Source organism: Diceros bicornis, chromosome 5, assembly GCF_020826845.1.
Source record: "Diceros bicornis minor isolate mBicDic1 chromosome 5, mDicBic1.mat.cur, whole genome shotgun sequence".
NCBI classification, from domain to species: Eukaryota; Metazoa; Chordata; class Mammalia; order Perissodactyla; family Rhinocerotidae; genus Diceros; species Diceros bicornis.
The window spans coordinates 76,480,722-76,497,845 of NC_080744.1; the positions used below are offsets into that span (position 1 = coordinate 76,480,722).

The 17,124-nt window shown below is 36.3% G+C and overlaps 1 long non-coding RNA gene across 2 annotated transcripts in view; it reads right to left on the reverse strand.

The window, feature by feature from the left end:
- Positions 1-7,743: 7,743 nt before the first annotated feature.
- LOC131406363 (uncharacterized) overlaps positions 7,744-17,124 on the reverse strand; it is a 90,627-nt gene continuing 81,246 nt past the window's right edge. For both annotated transcript variants that reach the window (XR_009220119.1, XR_009220117.1), the window contains one exon: positions 7,744-8,009. This is a non-coding gene — a long non-coding RNA (uncharacterized LOC131406363). The remainder of the gene's footprint in view (positions 8,010-17,124) is intronic.

Consider the following 17,124-nt stretch of genomic DNA (forward strand, 5'->3'; position numbering starts at 1 on the left):
CATATGACTAATTATCCATTTCACCCTGCTCCCTCACCCCTTCCCCACTGGTAACCACCAATCCAATCTCTGTCTCTGTGTTTATTTATTGTTATTATCTACTACTTAATGAGTGAGATCATACAGAATTTGACCTTCTCGCTCTGACTTATTTCACTTTGCATAATACCCTCAATGTCCATCCATGTTGTCACAAATGGCTGGGTTTCATCGTTTCTTATGGCTGAGTAGTGCTCCATCGTGTATAAATAGAGCATCTTCTTTTTATTTATTTATTTTTGTTTATTGCAGTAACATTGGTTTATAATATTGCATAAATTTCAGGGGTACATCATTATACTTCTGTTTCTGCATAGATTACATCATGTTCACCACCCAAATACTAATTACAATCCATCACCACACACATGTGCCTAACTATCCCTTTCGCCCTCCTCCCTCCCCACTTTCCCTCTGGTAACCACCAAGCCAATCTCTGTCTCCAGGTGTTTGTTTGTTGTTGTTATTATCGACTACTTAATGACTGAGATCATATGGTATTTGACTTTCTCCCTCTGACTTATTTCACTTTGCATAATACCCTCAATGTCCATCCATGTTGTCACAAATGCCTGGAATTCATCGTTTCTTATGGCTGAGTAGTATTCCATTGTGTATATATACCACAGCTTCTTTATCCATTCATCCCTTGATGGGCACTTAGGTTGCGTCCAAGTCTTGGCTATTGTGAATAACGCTGCAATGAACACAGGGGTGCATGTACCTTTACAAATAGGTGTTTTCAAGTTCTTTGGATAAATACCCAACAACGGAATAGCTGGATCATATGGTAGTTCTATCCTTGATTTTTTGAGGAATCTCCATACTGTTTTCCATAGTGGCTGCACCAGTTTGCACTCCCACCAGCAGTGTATGAGTGTTCCCTTCTCTCCACATCCTCTCCAACACATGTTGTTTCCTGTCTTGTTAATTATAGCCATTCTGACAGGCGTGAGGTGATATCTCATTGTCGTTTTGATTTGCATTTCCCTGATAGTTAGTGATTTTGAACATCTTTTGATGTGCCTGTTGGCCATCTGTATATCTTCTTTGGAGAAATGTCTGTTCAGGTCTTTTGCCCATTTTTTAATTGGGTTGTTAGTTTTTTTGTTGTTGAGGTGCATGAGTTCTTTATATATTTTGGAGATTAAGCCCTTATCAGATGTATGGTTTGCAAATATCTTCTCCCAATTGTTAGGTTGTCTTTTCGTTTTGTTCATGGTTTTCAACTGCTGTGCAGAAGCTTTTTAGTTTGATGTAGTCGTATTTGTTTATTTTTTCCATTGTTTGTCTTGGCCAGTCAGACATGGTGCTTGAAAATATGTTGCTAAGACCGATGTCGACTGCCTATGTTTTCTTCTAGAAGTTTAATAGTTTCAGGTCTTACATTCAAGTCTTGAATCCATTTGGAGTTAATTTTTGTGTATGGTGTAAGGTAAGGGTCTACGTTCATTTGTTTGCATGTGGCTATCCAGTTTTCCCAACACCATTTGTTGAAGAGACTTTCTTTTCCCCATTGTATGTTCTTGGCTCCTTTGTCAAAGATTATCTGGCCATAGATGTGTGGGTTTATTTCAGGGCTTTCGATTCGATTCCATTTATCTGTGTGTCTGTTTTTGTGCCAGTACCATGGTGTTTTGGTTTCTATAGCTTTGTAGTATATTTTGAAATCAGGGAGTGTGATACCTCCAGCTTTTTCTTTTTTCTCAGGATTCCTTTAGCTATTCGGGGTCTTTTGTTGTTCCATATAAATTTTAGGATTCTTTGTTCTATTTCTGTGAAAAATATTGTTGGAACTTTGATCGGGATTGCATTGAATCTATAGATTGCTTTAGGAAGTATGGACATCTTAACTGTGTTAATTCTTCCAATCCAAGAGCACGGACTATCTTTCCATTTCTTTGTGTCTTCTTCAATTTCTTTCAGCAATGTTTTATAGTTTTCGGTGTACAGATCTTTCACCTCTTTGGTTAAGTTTATTCCTAGGTATTTTATTCTTTTTGTTGCAATTGTAAATGGGATGGTTGTCTTAATTTCTCTTTCTGCTACGTTGTTGTTAGTGTATAGAAATGCAACTGATTTCTGTATGTTGATTTTGTATCCTGCAACTTTACCATATTCGTTTATTACTTCTAAAAGTTTTTTGGAGGATTCTTTAGGGTTTTTTATATATAAAATCATGTTATCTGAAAATAGTGACAGTTTCACTTCTTCCTTTCCAATTTGGACCCCTTTTATTTCTTTCTCTTGCCTGATTGCTCTGGCTAGGACTTCCAGTACTATGTTAAATAGGATTGGTGAGAGTGGGCATCCTTGTCTGGTTCCTGTTCTTAGAGGTATAGCTTTCAGTTTTTCACCATTGAGGATGATATTAGCTGTGGGTTTCTCATATATGGTCTTTATTATGTTGAGGTACTTTCCTTCTATACACATTTTATTCAGAGTTTTTATCATAAACGGATGCTGTATCTTGTCAAATGCTTTCTCTGTATCTATTGAGATGATCATATGATTGTTATTCTTCATTTTATTAATGTGGTGTATCACGTTGATTGATTTGCGAATGTTAAACCATCCCTGCATCCCTGGAATAAATCCCACTTGATCATGGTGTATAATCTTTTTAATATATTGTTCTATGCGATTTGCTAGTATTTTGTTGAGGATTTTTGCATTGATGTTCATCAGTGATATTGGCCTGTAGTTTTTTTTTGTGTGTTGTCCTTGTCTGGTTTTGGTATCAGGGTAATGTTGGCTTCGTAGAATGAGTTAGGGAGCTTCGCCCCCTCCTCAATTTTTTGGAAGAGTTTGAGAAAGATAGGTATTAAGTCTTCTTTTAATGTTTGGTAGAATTCACCAGGCAAGCCGTCTGGTCCTGGACTTTTATTTTTGGGGAGGTTTGTGATTACTGTTTCAATCTCCTTACTTGGTCTATTCAAATTCTCTACTTCTTCTTGATCCAGTTTTGGAAAGTTGTATGATTCTAAGAATTTATCCATTTCTTCCAGATTGTCAAATTGGTTGGCATATAGCTTTTCATAGTATTCTCTTATAACCTTTTGTATTTCTGAGGTGTCTGTTGTAACCTCTCCTCTTTCATTTCTGATTTTACTTATTTGTGCCTTCTCTCTTTTTTTCTTGGTGAGTCTGGCTAAAGGTTTGTCAATTTTGTTGATCTTTTCAAAGAACAAGCTCTTGGTTTTATTAATTTTTTCTATTGTTTTTTTGGTCTCTATTTCATTTATTTCTGCTCTGATTTGTATTATTTCCCTTCTTCTACTGATTTTGGGCTTTGCTTGTTCTTCTTTTTCCAGTTCCTTTAGGTGCATTGTTAGATTGTTTATTTGACTCATTTCTTTTTTGTTGAGATAGGCCTGTATTGCTATACACTTCCCTCTTAGAACCGCTTTTGCTGTTTCCCATAAATTCTGGCATGTCGTATTTTCATTTTCATTTGTCTTCAGGTAGTTTTTGATTTCTTCTTTGATTTCTTCATTGACCCAGTCGTTGTTGAGTAGCATTTTGTTTAATCTCCACGTATTTGTGGCTTTTCTGATTTTCTTCCTATCGCTGATTTCTAGTTTCATACCGTTGTGGTCAGAAAAGATGCTTGGTATTATTTCAATCTTCTTAAATTTATGGAGACTTGTTTGGTGGCCTAATATGTGATCAATCCTGGAGAATGTTCCATGTGCATTTGAAAAGAACGTGTATTCTTCGGTTTTTGGATGGAATGCTCCGTATATATCTACTAGGTCCATCTGTTCTAGTGTGTTGTTTAAGGCCAATGTTTCCTTATTGATCTTCTGTTTGGATGATCTATCCGTTGGTGTAAGTGGAGTGTTCAAGTCCCCTACTATTATTGTGTTACTGTCTATTTCTGTTTTTATGTCTGTTAATAATTGCTTTATATGTTTAGGTGCACCTACATTGGGTGCGTAGATATTTACGAGTTTTATATCCTCTTGTTGGATTGTTCCCTTGATCATTATGTAATGCCCTTCTTTGTCTCTTTTTACAGTTTTTGTTTTAAAGTCTATTTTGTCTGATATGAGTACTGCTACCCCAGCTTTCTTTTCATGGCCATTTGCTTGGAGTATCTTTTTCCATCCCTTCACTTTCAGATTGTGAGTGTCTTTAGGTCTGAAGTGTGTCTCTTGTATGCAGCATATATATGGGTCTTGTTTTTTCATCCATTCAGCCACCCTATGCCTTTTAATTGGAGCATTTAGTCCATTGACGTTTAAAGTAGCTATTGATAAGTATGTACTTACTGCCATTTTTTAACTTTTTTTTTTCTCAGTGTTTTAGTAGTCCTTCTCTGTTCCTCTCTTCTTCTATAGAGAATTGATGGTCACTTTAGTTTGACCTCTGTCTGAAAGCTGTACTCTTTAACTCCCCTCCTCCCTCCTTTTATGGTTTTGATATCATATCTAACCTCTTTTTTGTGCATTTGTATCCATTACGTTCTTATCATGTAAATAGATATTTTTTCCTATTTGTGGTCTTCTCTTTTCCCCTTAAATCAGTCCCTTTAACATTTCTTGTAGCACTGGTTTCTTGGTGACCAACTCCTTTAATTTTTGCTTGTCTGGGAAATTTAGTATGGTTTTAAGATTTTAAGTTTCCCAAATGTTTGTGGGATTATTTCTAAGGAGACATATCATAAAACATAATCATTGTTGTAAAGGATATTTCTAAACATTTATCCTACTGGTACTATTTAATTCACCTCTTTTTAACAAATATTTTTGAATTGATCATGATAATTTCAAACTTAGCAATCATCCAAAGTTATTTTTCTTGTTGAAAATTAGAAAGTACCAAAATAATCACAGAAGCAAAGAAAATAAGAAGTTAAACAATTGGTTTTTCTGTATTCATTTATTCTTTTTTCTTTTAAATTTATCACTGTGCTTGACATGCATTAAGGAATTTATTTTTAATTTACAATTATTCCCTTGATTGGACTTATAGGTTTAAGTATCTAGTTGAGATAGCATGAGTGTTTGACTACTAAATCTAGGTAGAAAATATATTGTGTTATTATATTGAATGCTGACATCTCTGAGGACATATCTGTTTTTATTTTACCAACCATTCTAAAAACTAGCTTTATTTACCAAAGGTATCCTAAGTAAATGGGACTTTATCATCTGGAGGTAGGAAAGTCCACATATTAATAGCACATATGTATGCATATATGCAGAAGGACACATACATACTTAGAGACAGAAGCAAATAGAGATTTTAAAGCTTTCATTCTAAAATTTTAGCCCTGACTTAATAAAATATAGTAATACAATCTCACTGGTTCATCTCCAATTTATATTTTCACCTGAACTATGTCTCTGGCAAATGAGACAAGTTAAGCATATCTGTTCAGCAATATTTGTGGAGGAGACTGGTGAGTAATTTCTTTTGCACTGTCATGTAATCTGATAGAGACTGTGGAGCACAGGTGATGTGAAGGGAGAGGTTTTAGAGAAGCTTTTTGAGACAATCTTATGTTTCCCAAAGAAGCCTTTGAAATTCCCAGTGATCCTTAGTAAAATAATGTCAACAAGTAAGGAAGCAGACAGAGTTGGCAGAGCATAGAGTCAGCGAGGGTCCAAGAAGGGGGTTTTCAGTCTGCTGAGTAGCTCCAATGTTCTTAACTAATGGTACCCTTACACTTATGAACAGAGAAACCTGGGACTCTAACAGAGCTTTGCTTGCCTGGGACTGTAACAACTTCTTACAAACAGAGAAACCTAGTACTCTAACCAAGCTTCTCTCTGTGTGGGTCTCTAACTTAACTTCTAGAGTATACTCAAAATCCTATGAATCAAAATCTGGCCCTACTAGCTTCAAAGAACATTTTTCTGGAACAATGCTTTAGGAGTTGGACTCACCAACTGATGCAATCAATCAGTCAGGAGTGAAGTCTTCAAGGTACAACTTAGGATCCTGGTGAGGAGTCTGGGGCTCCAATGTTGAATCCGATCTATCTTATTTGCAGCAAATAACTGGCAAAGAAAATAGTGTAAAAAATGATTTTATTCAGTACTTTAACAATAGGGAAAAAGATATCTCAGTATTTATTTCTCTTATTCCAGAATTCATAGGTCCATGAATTCAGGGAAGGAAATGAGAGTGACACTATTTGCTTCCGTTTCCCTGGACTTAAAGCTCTGTTGACCTAGAAGTCTTATTTCCAGAGGAAGAAATAATTCCACCAGGAGACAAAACAATGATTCCCCTGAACGGAAATTAATTGTTCCATCTGACCTAACTGGGCTCCTTATGCATCTGAATCAACATCCAAGGAAGGGATTTGGGGTAGTGGGTAAGGTAATTGATTCTGACTATCATCAGAGAAAATCCATAGCCATACAATAGTTAAAGTGGTAAAAACTGATATATTCAGGACTATTGTAATAGGTGAAAGAGTCCTCAGTCTTAAACCAGGGTCAATTCTGCATTGGGCAAGTGGGAATATGTAGCTAAGGAACCTTAGGGGTGTCAGTGAACAGAAAATTACTATGAGAAAATATTAAATGTTGTGGATTTTGGCTATATGGAGCTAACAGGATTCTTGCTGAAAACAGGGCAGGCTTACCAGACATCACCTAGTGAATGGTGAAGGATGAGAAACCTGATTAGATATTGAGTGTGATCAGACATGGAGATGAGGGACTCTTGCTAAACTGACTTAACAGGATTCTTGCTGAGGATATTAGAAGGAAGTGCATAGATGGTCCTACGAGAAGGGTCAGGAGCTTGACTAAAGTTTGGTTAAGCAAAGTATCTTTGTCAGTCCCCCTATTGTTCCAAGGAATAAAGAGATATTCTTCTTTACTTAGAACATTATAAGTCCATTTCTTTTTTGCTCACCTTTTGTTCATTAAGTACCTGCTGAATCATATGTTGAGACCAGGTAGCAGAGGGTATGCTTTATCATGCTAGCCATCAGGCATTTAATGAGGGGAATTTCTATGGAAACGAGAAAAATAGATTAAGGTAAAACCCCGTTTTTGATTCCAGAGAGCAGCCACTCAAAGAGATTTCTTGATGTTGGGCTCTGAGCATCTTTATATGGTGGAATGAGGACTGCAGTGACAATCCAATGAATTTCCTGTTTTGCAATTTGAACGTCTGTGCTGATGGCTTCAGGTTCATGGTGAACTTTCTGAGTGGCCCACACAGACACGGGCATAAAATTTGCCTATAAATGATCTGTTTTGGTAATTTTCTTGAGTTTTATAGCAAGTCATCCAGCTTCAATTTGCAGGGATTTGGGAAATGGGCGCTTTTAAGTCTCATTGATTCCAAGTCAGAACACAGAAAAATTGGAAACTTTAATTTGGAGAGTTATAGCCAGATATTGGAGCACTACTAGAAGAATAAAGCTTTGGCATGGACTGGCAAATGTTCAAGACAGACCCCAAAAGGGTACATTATGGTTTTGCACTGAAACATAACTTTGCTCTCTACAGTCACCACTACTCAATCAGAGATAAAGATCAATTTTCTTGCAAAATAAGTCTATTTTATTAAGCTTGTCCTGATTATTTACACAACTGTACCAAGAATAGTGATTGACCACATAGGTCTCTTGAGTTTGTCTTGCTGGAACTTTTCATAAGGTTTCTGATTTTAGTTTTCAAAGCCTTTAAGGCTAGGAACACAAGCCAAAGACTCACCGCCAGATTTTTCCTGGAATGACTATAGATTTGGGGAAATTATTCTCTTCTAGGGATCCTGAAAATATCCTTGGATTCTTGAACTGGTCAAAGAAGTGACCTTCCTTACTGACCTGTAAGGTGGAAAATCCTGTAAGACAGGTACAGGCTTGTTTTATAAGCATTGGCTCCTTAAAGTCAACCTTAGTTCTTAAAGCTGTTGGGTCTTATCTGATTCCATGCACGTCATTCTCAAACACGACACTCCAAAGACTTGGTGATATATTCAATGTTTCCAATTGTGTCCTGTTACAAGGAGAACAGATTTTTATTGAAATTACACAAATAATTTTATTGCCATAAAAATAAGAATACTCACTAAGAGTTTTTGAATTCTGGAGGTATCACTTAGGGAGAAAAATGAATTGTTTCATCGTTGTTCACAAAGGTAGACTTTACCAAATTGCCATAAATTAAATGTAGCTTAAAAGTTTTGTCAATATGGTAAACAAATCATTAAAAAAACAGCATTTTTTTAAAGTGCCAAACTGTATTTATTGCTTGCTTTCCTTAATACATTGTTCTCAAACACTATCTTTTGAATTAATGTCTGTGTTTTAAAGGATTAACATATTTTTTCACTAAATTATTCTCTTTTTAAAAATTATTTTATTGAAGTCCCATTAGTTTATAACATTGTGTAAATTTTAGGTGTATATTATTATATTTTAGCTTCTGTATAGACTGCATTTTCACCACCAAAAGTCAGCAGTTTTAAATAAAAAATTTCTAAAGATTATAATCATCTTCATCAATTTGTTCAGCTCCACATAATTAATTCTTGTTCTGCAAGATCTTGGGTTAGTAGCGTATCAACCCATCAGCTTCTTCACTACTTCTGGAAATTTTGGCTCAGTCCAGAGGCATGGCCTCAAAGTTATTTAATTGTTACCATCATGGAGCATTCTTGCCTGTAACTGATTATAAAAACTTTTGGAGCCAAAGAATAACTGTTTAGGAATGACAAATGACTTAATGAGGCCATGGTTAAACTTCTGGTGAGAGTTTATTGGATAAGGAAAATTACTTATTTCTGTGGCACACAGCATTTAAGCATAATAACTGAAGAACAAAAGTATGACACATTTCTATGAACTGTGTAAATTTTCTTTTTTTTGGTAAAATTTCTTGAATACCTGTATTAGTAACATATACCTACACACATATAACCTCAGAAGATTTATCATCACTTATTTCACAATGCTTCCCATGTAATTTAACATACAAAAAAATACCTAATTAGTTCAGCATCTACCTTTTTACAAGGGAAGAGACAAGTCATTTGTGATTTTCTAGGGGCACTCGGGGAAATCTCAAAGTTAATTTGAGGTCAAAGAGACTCCATTTGGAATTTGATTTGGGAAATTATCAAAAATGTCAAAAGGTTTGAACACTTGACTAAATAGGATCATAAGTCACTGTGAAACTATACTTAGTTATCCATTTAGCCAAAGTGACAATTAAAAGATTTCAAAGGCAAGTACAGAAAGCTACATAGTTGTAAAAAAATCTAGCTCCTTTAATATTGAAAAATTTTAAACTAATCAATGACCTGATAAAGACCACATGAAGCACAGAAAATTATTTTTAGACACAAAATCTTGGTTTCTCAGGCAGAATATTTAATAGGAAAGGAAAACTTCTTTACAATTTCTTATTAAAAGCAGATCAATAGTGTAAGAAGCCTTTACTTTTGTAACAGAGAGGGAGAAACAAATTCTACTTTTGCATCAGTATTTTATAAATTCTAAGGCTGATACTTAAAAAATTTTATAAATAAATCCATCCTCATATTAATCAGCTTTGAACACACAAGATTCCTTCTTTATGATTCCTTCCCCACGATTGTTATACAACTTTATTTTTTTTGTAATGAAGATCAGCTCTGAGCTGACATCCACGCCAACCCTCCTCTTTTTGCTGAGGAAGACTGGCCCTGGGCTAACATCTGTGCCCATCTTCCTCTACTTTATATGGGACGCCACCACAGCATGGTCTGACAAGTGGTGCATCCATGCACGTCAGTGATCTGAACCCCGGCTGCCAGCAGCAGAGTGCGTGCACGTGACCACTACGCCATGGGGCAGGCCCCTATACAACTTTTTTTTAATGTCCATTCAGTTTTTGTCTTCATCATTATGAAACACCAGTCATTTTATGTTAGGACAAAATTACTCCTTTTCGCCTACATACTTTTCCTTATCAAAAATATGCCTTACTTTCTCTGCATTAGAGGTTTTTTTCTTTACCCTTATTATTCCCGGTAGTTTTATTTAGATTTATGATTTTTTTTTTTACCAGTAGTTGCCCATCTTTTACAGAAAAAAAAAACTAGGAAGTAAGCAATTTTTAACTGCCTGGCAGTAACTATCATTCTGTAGTAATTTATGAGTACACTTTTATAACTTTCTAGGGGCATAAGCTGTTTTCATAGTACAATTTGTCATATTTCAAAGCAGGCTTAAATCTAGTTAGCTTATCTATACTATGTATAAACAAGATGCCAAAATTAGGTAAACATATTAAGCAATTAATGTTTCAATATTTTATCTTACTTTAAAATGATCTTGATATTCAATAATTATTCATTCTTTATCTTAATTCAGTATAGGTTTAAGATTTCAAGTTATCAAAAATGTTTGTCAAACTATTTTTTCTTAGACACAATATAACATTATAATAAAACATTATAAAACAATAAATACTATTAAATGTAATTATTGAAAAGTTTATTTATAGATTTTATAAATGGACTTGATTTGAACATAAGACCAGAAATTATAAAACTTCTAGAAGAAAATATAATGGGTAAGGTCCATGACATCAGTCTTGGCAATAAAATTTTTTGTTGACACCAAAGCAAAGAGAACAAAAACAAAAAAAGCAGTGGTTTTACATCAAAATAAAAGCGTCTATACAACAAATAAAACCATAAACACAATGAAAAGACAACCTAAGAAATTGGAGAAAATATTTGCAAATCATATATTTGATAAGGGGTTAATATCCAAAATATATAAAGAACTCAACACAATAGCAAAAAAAAAAAAATCAAACAATCTGATTATAACAGCGAGAAGAACTCAGTAGACTGATTTTCAAAGAAGTCATATAAATGGTCAAAAGAAACATGAAAAGATGTTCAACATTACAAACCATCAGGGAAATGCAAATCAAAACCACAATGAGATATCAACTCATATCTGTTAGAATGGCTCTTATCAAAATGACAAGAGAGAACAAGTGTTGGTGAGAATGAGAGAAAAGTGAACCATGTATACATAATGGAATACTATTTGGCCATAAGAAGAAGGAAACTCTGCCATTTGAAATAACAGGAATGAACCTTGAGGGCCTTTTTCTAAGTGGAATACATCAGACAGAGAAAGACAAATGCTGTATGATCTCACTTATGTGTGATATCTAAAAAAACAAACTCGTAGAAACAGTGAACAGATTAGTATTGCTAGAGGCAGTGGGTAGGATGTGGGGTAAATAGGTAAACATGGTCAAAAGCGCCAACTTCCAGTTATTAAATAATTAAGTTCTGGGGATATAATGTACAGCATAGTAACTATTCTGTATATAGACTATAGTCTATATATAGAATATAATTATACTGTATTTTGTAGTAAAAGTTGCTACAAGAGTAAATCATAAAGATTCTCATCACAAGATAAACTATGTAATTGTGTGAGATGATGGATATTAACTGAACTTATTGTGCTAATCATTTCAAAATACGTACATATATCAAATTAGTTTGTTATACACGTTAAACTAATACAATGTTAAGTGTCAACTATTCCTCAATAAAACTGTCATAAAACATGCCAATGGAAATGTATAAAAAAGAAATATATTACAAAATGTAATTATTGAAATTTCATTTATAAATTTTATTCCACTAACACATTTAATTCACTTGTGCTTATTATTTATGATTGTACTGATAATGACAATTTCATGAACTAAATAAAGAAATCTAGCCATCATCCTAAGTTATATTTCTTGTTGAAAATTAGGCAAGTATTCAAAATCTCAGAAGCAAAGAATCAAAAAAGTCAAATATATGGTTCTTCCTTTTTAAAAATTTTTCCACCATACTTGATATGCATCTAGCAATTATTTTTTATTGTAAATTTTGCTGTTAGGTTGAAATTATAGTTTTGTAATCTTAAAAATCTAGTAGAAATAACATAAGCTTGTTTGACTACTAAATCTGGGTCAAAAATTGTATGTCTGCATTATATTTAATGCCAACAACTCTAAACAATGCTTGCTTTTATTTTACCAACAATTTTTAAAACTAGATTTATTTACCCAAGATTATCCTAGATCATGTAAACTTAAAAACATTAGTTTCCATATTGCTGAGATTTTTAGGAATATTTAACTTATAGAAGCACTTATTCATCTCTGAGCCAACTTGAATACAACTTCTGAAGGGATTTTATAAATTAATTTTGTAATATCATATAGAGGAAGAAAAATGTCACATGTAAATTACATGTATGCATGTATACATACATATATACATACAGTACATACATACACACAAAAACATACAGTCCAATGCAAACAGACATCTTAGAGCTATCATTCTAAAATTTTAGTTTTGAGTCTGTAAAACATAGTAATACAATGTCACTGGTTTATCTCCACTTTATATTTTTATCTGAATTGTGTTAAGAGCAAATGGGACAAGTTAGAATATTTGTGGAGGAGGCTTTCAGATTTCTTTTGCCCTGACATGTAATCAGACGGAATCTGTGGAGTATATTTTAGGCCAATGACTGAGGAGATAGCTACCAGCTGTTGGATGTCTCCAAAATCTAACTGAGGGGACAAAATATCCAGTTCTGTTTCTTAGTAGGCTTCTTTCTTTTTTCCGCCTGAGGTGGTGCATTTTAGGGTCCCGTGGTCCCTTGAGAGCCCTTGATGGAGAGTAGGAGGCCTAAAGTTCAAGTGACCATAGGGAGCTGAGGGGCTGAAGTGGGAAGGGAAAAGTCTGGCAGGGTGGACAGAGGGATGGAGGAGGTAGGGGTTTGAGTGTAAGTGGAACATATCAAAAGATTCAAAGGAGCTGGAGGGAAGAGCCAAAGCAGTAAAAGGAGGTAGCAAGAATAAAGACAATGGGAAGAGAGAAGTTTAAGGAGCCAGTTTGGGAAGACCTTAAATTTCCCAAAGAGACCACTGAAGTTCCCGAATTATCATTAGTAAAATCAACCCAACAAGAAAGAAAGCAGACACATTTGGCAGAGCACATTTCAGCAGGAGTTTGAGAAGGGAGTTTTTAGGCCACTGAGAAGCTCCTATGTTTATAAACAACCTTTATACCTATTGTAGGTTTGCAACATTGGGAACTTCCTGGGTGAAATCTGAAACTGACTTCATACATGGAGGGCAAGGAGAGAGTGAAGAAAAAGGCAGACCACTCCAGACTGTTAGATGACAAGTTTAATAAGCAAGGGAACATATGAAGCTTGTCTTAGATGGCTGCAAGATGAGTAGATCTCTACACATGCTTTCCAGAATCTTAAAAGTTTTTATAGAGACCTTAACTGGGTTCAGCCATGTATTATATACCACCCAGGTGGTCTCAACAACACTTTATGCTCTCAAGGCTTTGTTCTTGGAAGAGCTCCCACTGTAGGAATGGTAGGCAGAGTATATATTCCAAGGATGGGGAGGTAAGGAGCCTATGATTGCCCAGGATGAGCTCATGGGTCAACCAACAGTCCTGTCCTCTTAATTACTTCCTCTAATACTTATGAACATAGAAACTGTGACTTTTAACCCAGATTCCGCTGGCCTGGCACTCTAACTTAGCCAGTATTTGCCTAACACTAACTCGGCTTATTATAAACAGAGAAATAAGCACTCTAACCCAGTCTCTCATTGTCTGGGACACTAACCTACCTTCTATATTATACCCCCAATTTTTTTTTTTTTTTTTTTTTTTGTGAGGAGATCAGCCCTGAGCTAACATCCACCAATCCTCCTCTTTTTTTGCTGAGGAAGACGGCCCTGGGCTAACATCTGTGCCTATCTTCCTCCACTTTATATGGGACGCCGCCACAGCATGGCTTACCAAGCAGTGCGTCGGTGCGCGCCCGGGATCTGAACCAGCGAACCCCGGGCCGCAGCAGCGGAGCACGCGCACCTAACCGCTTGCACCACCGGGCCGGCCCCTATACCCCAAATTTTAAGGCTCAAAATCTTTCCCTACCAGCTACAATGGATGTTTGGCTGGACATATGGTATGGGAGATGGACTCACCAATGGATACCCAATCAGTCAATCAGGAGACAAAGGCTACGAAGGTGCAAACTCAGGGTTCTGGGTGTGGAGTCTAGAGTTCCAATTCTAGTCCCAACACCATATCTATCAAAGACAAACCAGAGATCGACACAGTTAAAGCAGGAGACACAGATTTTATTCAGAAATGTGGCAATACTAAGGAAAAGAGAACTTAGTTTAGAACTAGGCTTAATCTGCACACAGCATGGGCAGTTGGGAATTTACAACCAAGGAGCCTGTTGGGGTTTAGTGGATGGAAAATTACTAAGAGGAAACATCAAGGATAAGGAGGATAAACTAAACTGGCTAAACTGACTTAATTGGATTCATGCTGAAGACAGGCTTGGCTGATCAGACATCACCTGGTGGATGGTGGAGGATGAGAAACCTGATTAGATATTGAGGGTGATCAGACCTGGAGGAGGAGAGACTCCTACTACACTGTCTTAGCAGGGTTCTTGCTAAAGATTTTACAAGGAAGTTCACAGATGGCCCTTGGAGAAACCTTAGGAGCTTGACTAATGATTGGTGAAGCAAAGAATCTTTGTCATGCTACCGAAGGGAAATTGAACAACTACTACAGTAAAGAAGAAAATGTCTGGAAAACAGAATATCCCTTATTGTATCTTTTAGTATTATCATGCCCTTTGGTCAAGATCAATTGAAAACCACAACAACTCAATCCAAGCAACATGAGTAATAACTCAGACCCTTCAGGAACGAAGGTTTGGGTCCCTCAACCAGGTAAAGAAACTCAACCTGATGAGGTTGCTGCTGAGGCAAAGGAAATACAGGATGAGTAATAGAAAAGGGTAGATATAATACCAGCTTTGGCCTTGTGACCAGTTACAGAAAGGGCTGTAACTGTCATGAGTATATCTTCCTTGTTTTGTTATGAATATGTTTGTGTGTATACATACATATATTAAGCAAAACTTTGTTTTTCCATCTTCTCATATTTCCTTATTATGTAATGTCATATGACTTAGTGTCATACATTAAAGTGTCATTAATTTTACATCATATCTTTGTTAGGAATATAAAGAAGAAGAGTAAACTTCGCTTAAGGACTTTCCTTTTTTTCTGGGGAAGGAGTTAGTTTGTTTCTAGCTGTATGCAGCATAGATATATCATGTTAGGCAGAATTACAACTTCATTATTGTCTTTATTTGGAGATTAACATTGTATACTGTGATGCAGATAGGTACCACGTTGACAAGGGGTGGACTTGTGATGGTTAATTGTATTTGTCAACTTGACTCAACTAAGGGAATTTCAAATAGCTTTGTAAACATTTTTTGGGGGTGTGTCTGTCAGGATATCTGGAAGAGATCAGCATTTGATTCAAAAGACTGAGTAAAGAGAGATTCCATCACCAGTGTGGGCAGGCATCATCCAGTCAGAATAGAGGACCTGAATAGAACAAAAAATCAAAAGAAGAGTACATCCCTATCTCTCTTCTTAAGGTGGATGTCCATCTTTTCCTAACTTAAGACATAAGTTCCTGGACCCATCCTGTTGTTATTTCTCCAATTCTGGAATGCATAATTGGAATAGAGATACTTAGTAGCTGTCAGAATCCCTTCATTGGTCCTGTGACCTGCAGAGTGAGGGCTATTGTGGTGGGAAGGGCAAAATGGAACCCATTAGAACACCTTCTGCCTATGAAAATAGTAATTTAAAAGCGATACCTAATTCCTTGAGGGATTGCAGAGATTCATGTCACCATCAAGGACTCGAAAGATGCAGGGTGGTGATCCCACCATATCCCATTTATCTCATCTATTTGGCCTGTACAGAAAACAACTAGATTTTGGAGAATAACAGTGGATTTTATGAGCTTAACCTAGTGGCGACTCTAACTGCAGCTGCTGTGCCATATTGCTGTGCCTCATTGCTTGAACAAATTTACACATCCCCTGGTACCACTGGTATCCCCTAGTAGGCAGTTATTCATCTAGCAAATGCCTCTTCTCAATAGCTGTCCACAGTACCCACAATAAGCGTCTTCTCTCTGCTGAGAAGGCCAGCAATACAACTTTACTATCCTATATCAGGGGTATATCAACTAACCAGTCCTATGTTGCAATTTTAGTTTGCAGGGATTTTGATTTCTTTCCCTTCCACAAGATATCACACAGGTCCATTACATTGATGACATTATCCTGACTGGATATATTGAGCAAGAACAGCAACTGCTCTAGACTCATTGGTAAGACACTTGCACAGCAGAGGGTGGGGAATCAATCCAGTTAAAATTCAGATGTCTTCTGCCTCACTGAAATTTCTAAGGGCCAGAGTTACGGGGCTTTTTTAGATATCCCTTTTAAAGTGAAGGATAAGTTGTTGCATCTGTCCCCACCTACATCTGAGAAAGAGGCAGAATGCCTGGTGGAGCTCTTTGGATTTTGGAGGAAATATAATTCTCACTTGGGGGTATTACTCTGGCCTATTTATCTAGTAATCCAAAAAGCTACTAGCTTTTAATGGGGCCAGAAGGAGAGAAGGCTCTGCAACATTTCCAGGATGCTGTGTAAATTGCTTTGCCACTTGGGCCATATAGTCCAGCAGGTCCAATGGTTCTTAAAGTTTCATTGGCAGATAGGGATGCTATTTGAAGACTCTGACAGTCCCTATAGTTGAATGGCAGTGCATGTGTTTAGAATTTTGGAGACAGGGCCTGTTATCTTTCAAAGATAACTACTCTCCTTTTGAGAAGCAACTCTAGGCCTGCTACTAGGTTTATATAGTGAATGCTTGACAATAGGCCACCCAGTTACCATGTGATCTGAGCTTCCAACCTGAACTGAGTGTTATTTGACCCACACACATCATAAAGTTGGGCGTGCCCAGAAAATCTCCATCAAATGGATGTGATATATATGTGATTAGGCTTAGGCAGGTCATGCAGGTGAAGTAAGCTATGTGAATTAGTGGCCCAAATTCCCATGGTTCCTACTTGTGCTATACTGCCTTGTCTCTTCTAGGCTATACCCATCTCATAATGGAGAGATTTTACTATCAGTTGACAAAGAAAGAAAAGACACAGGCCTGGTTA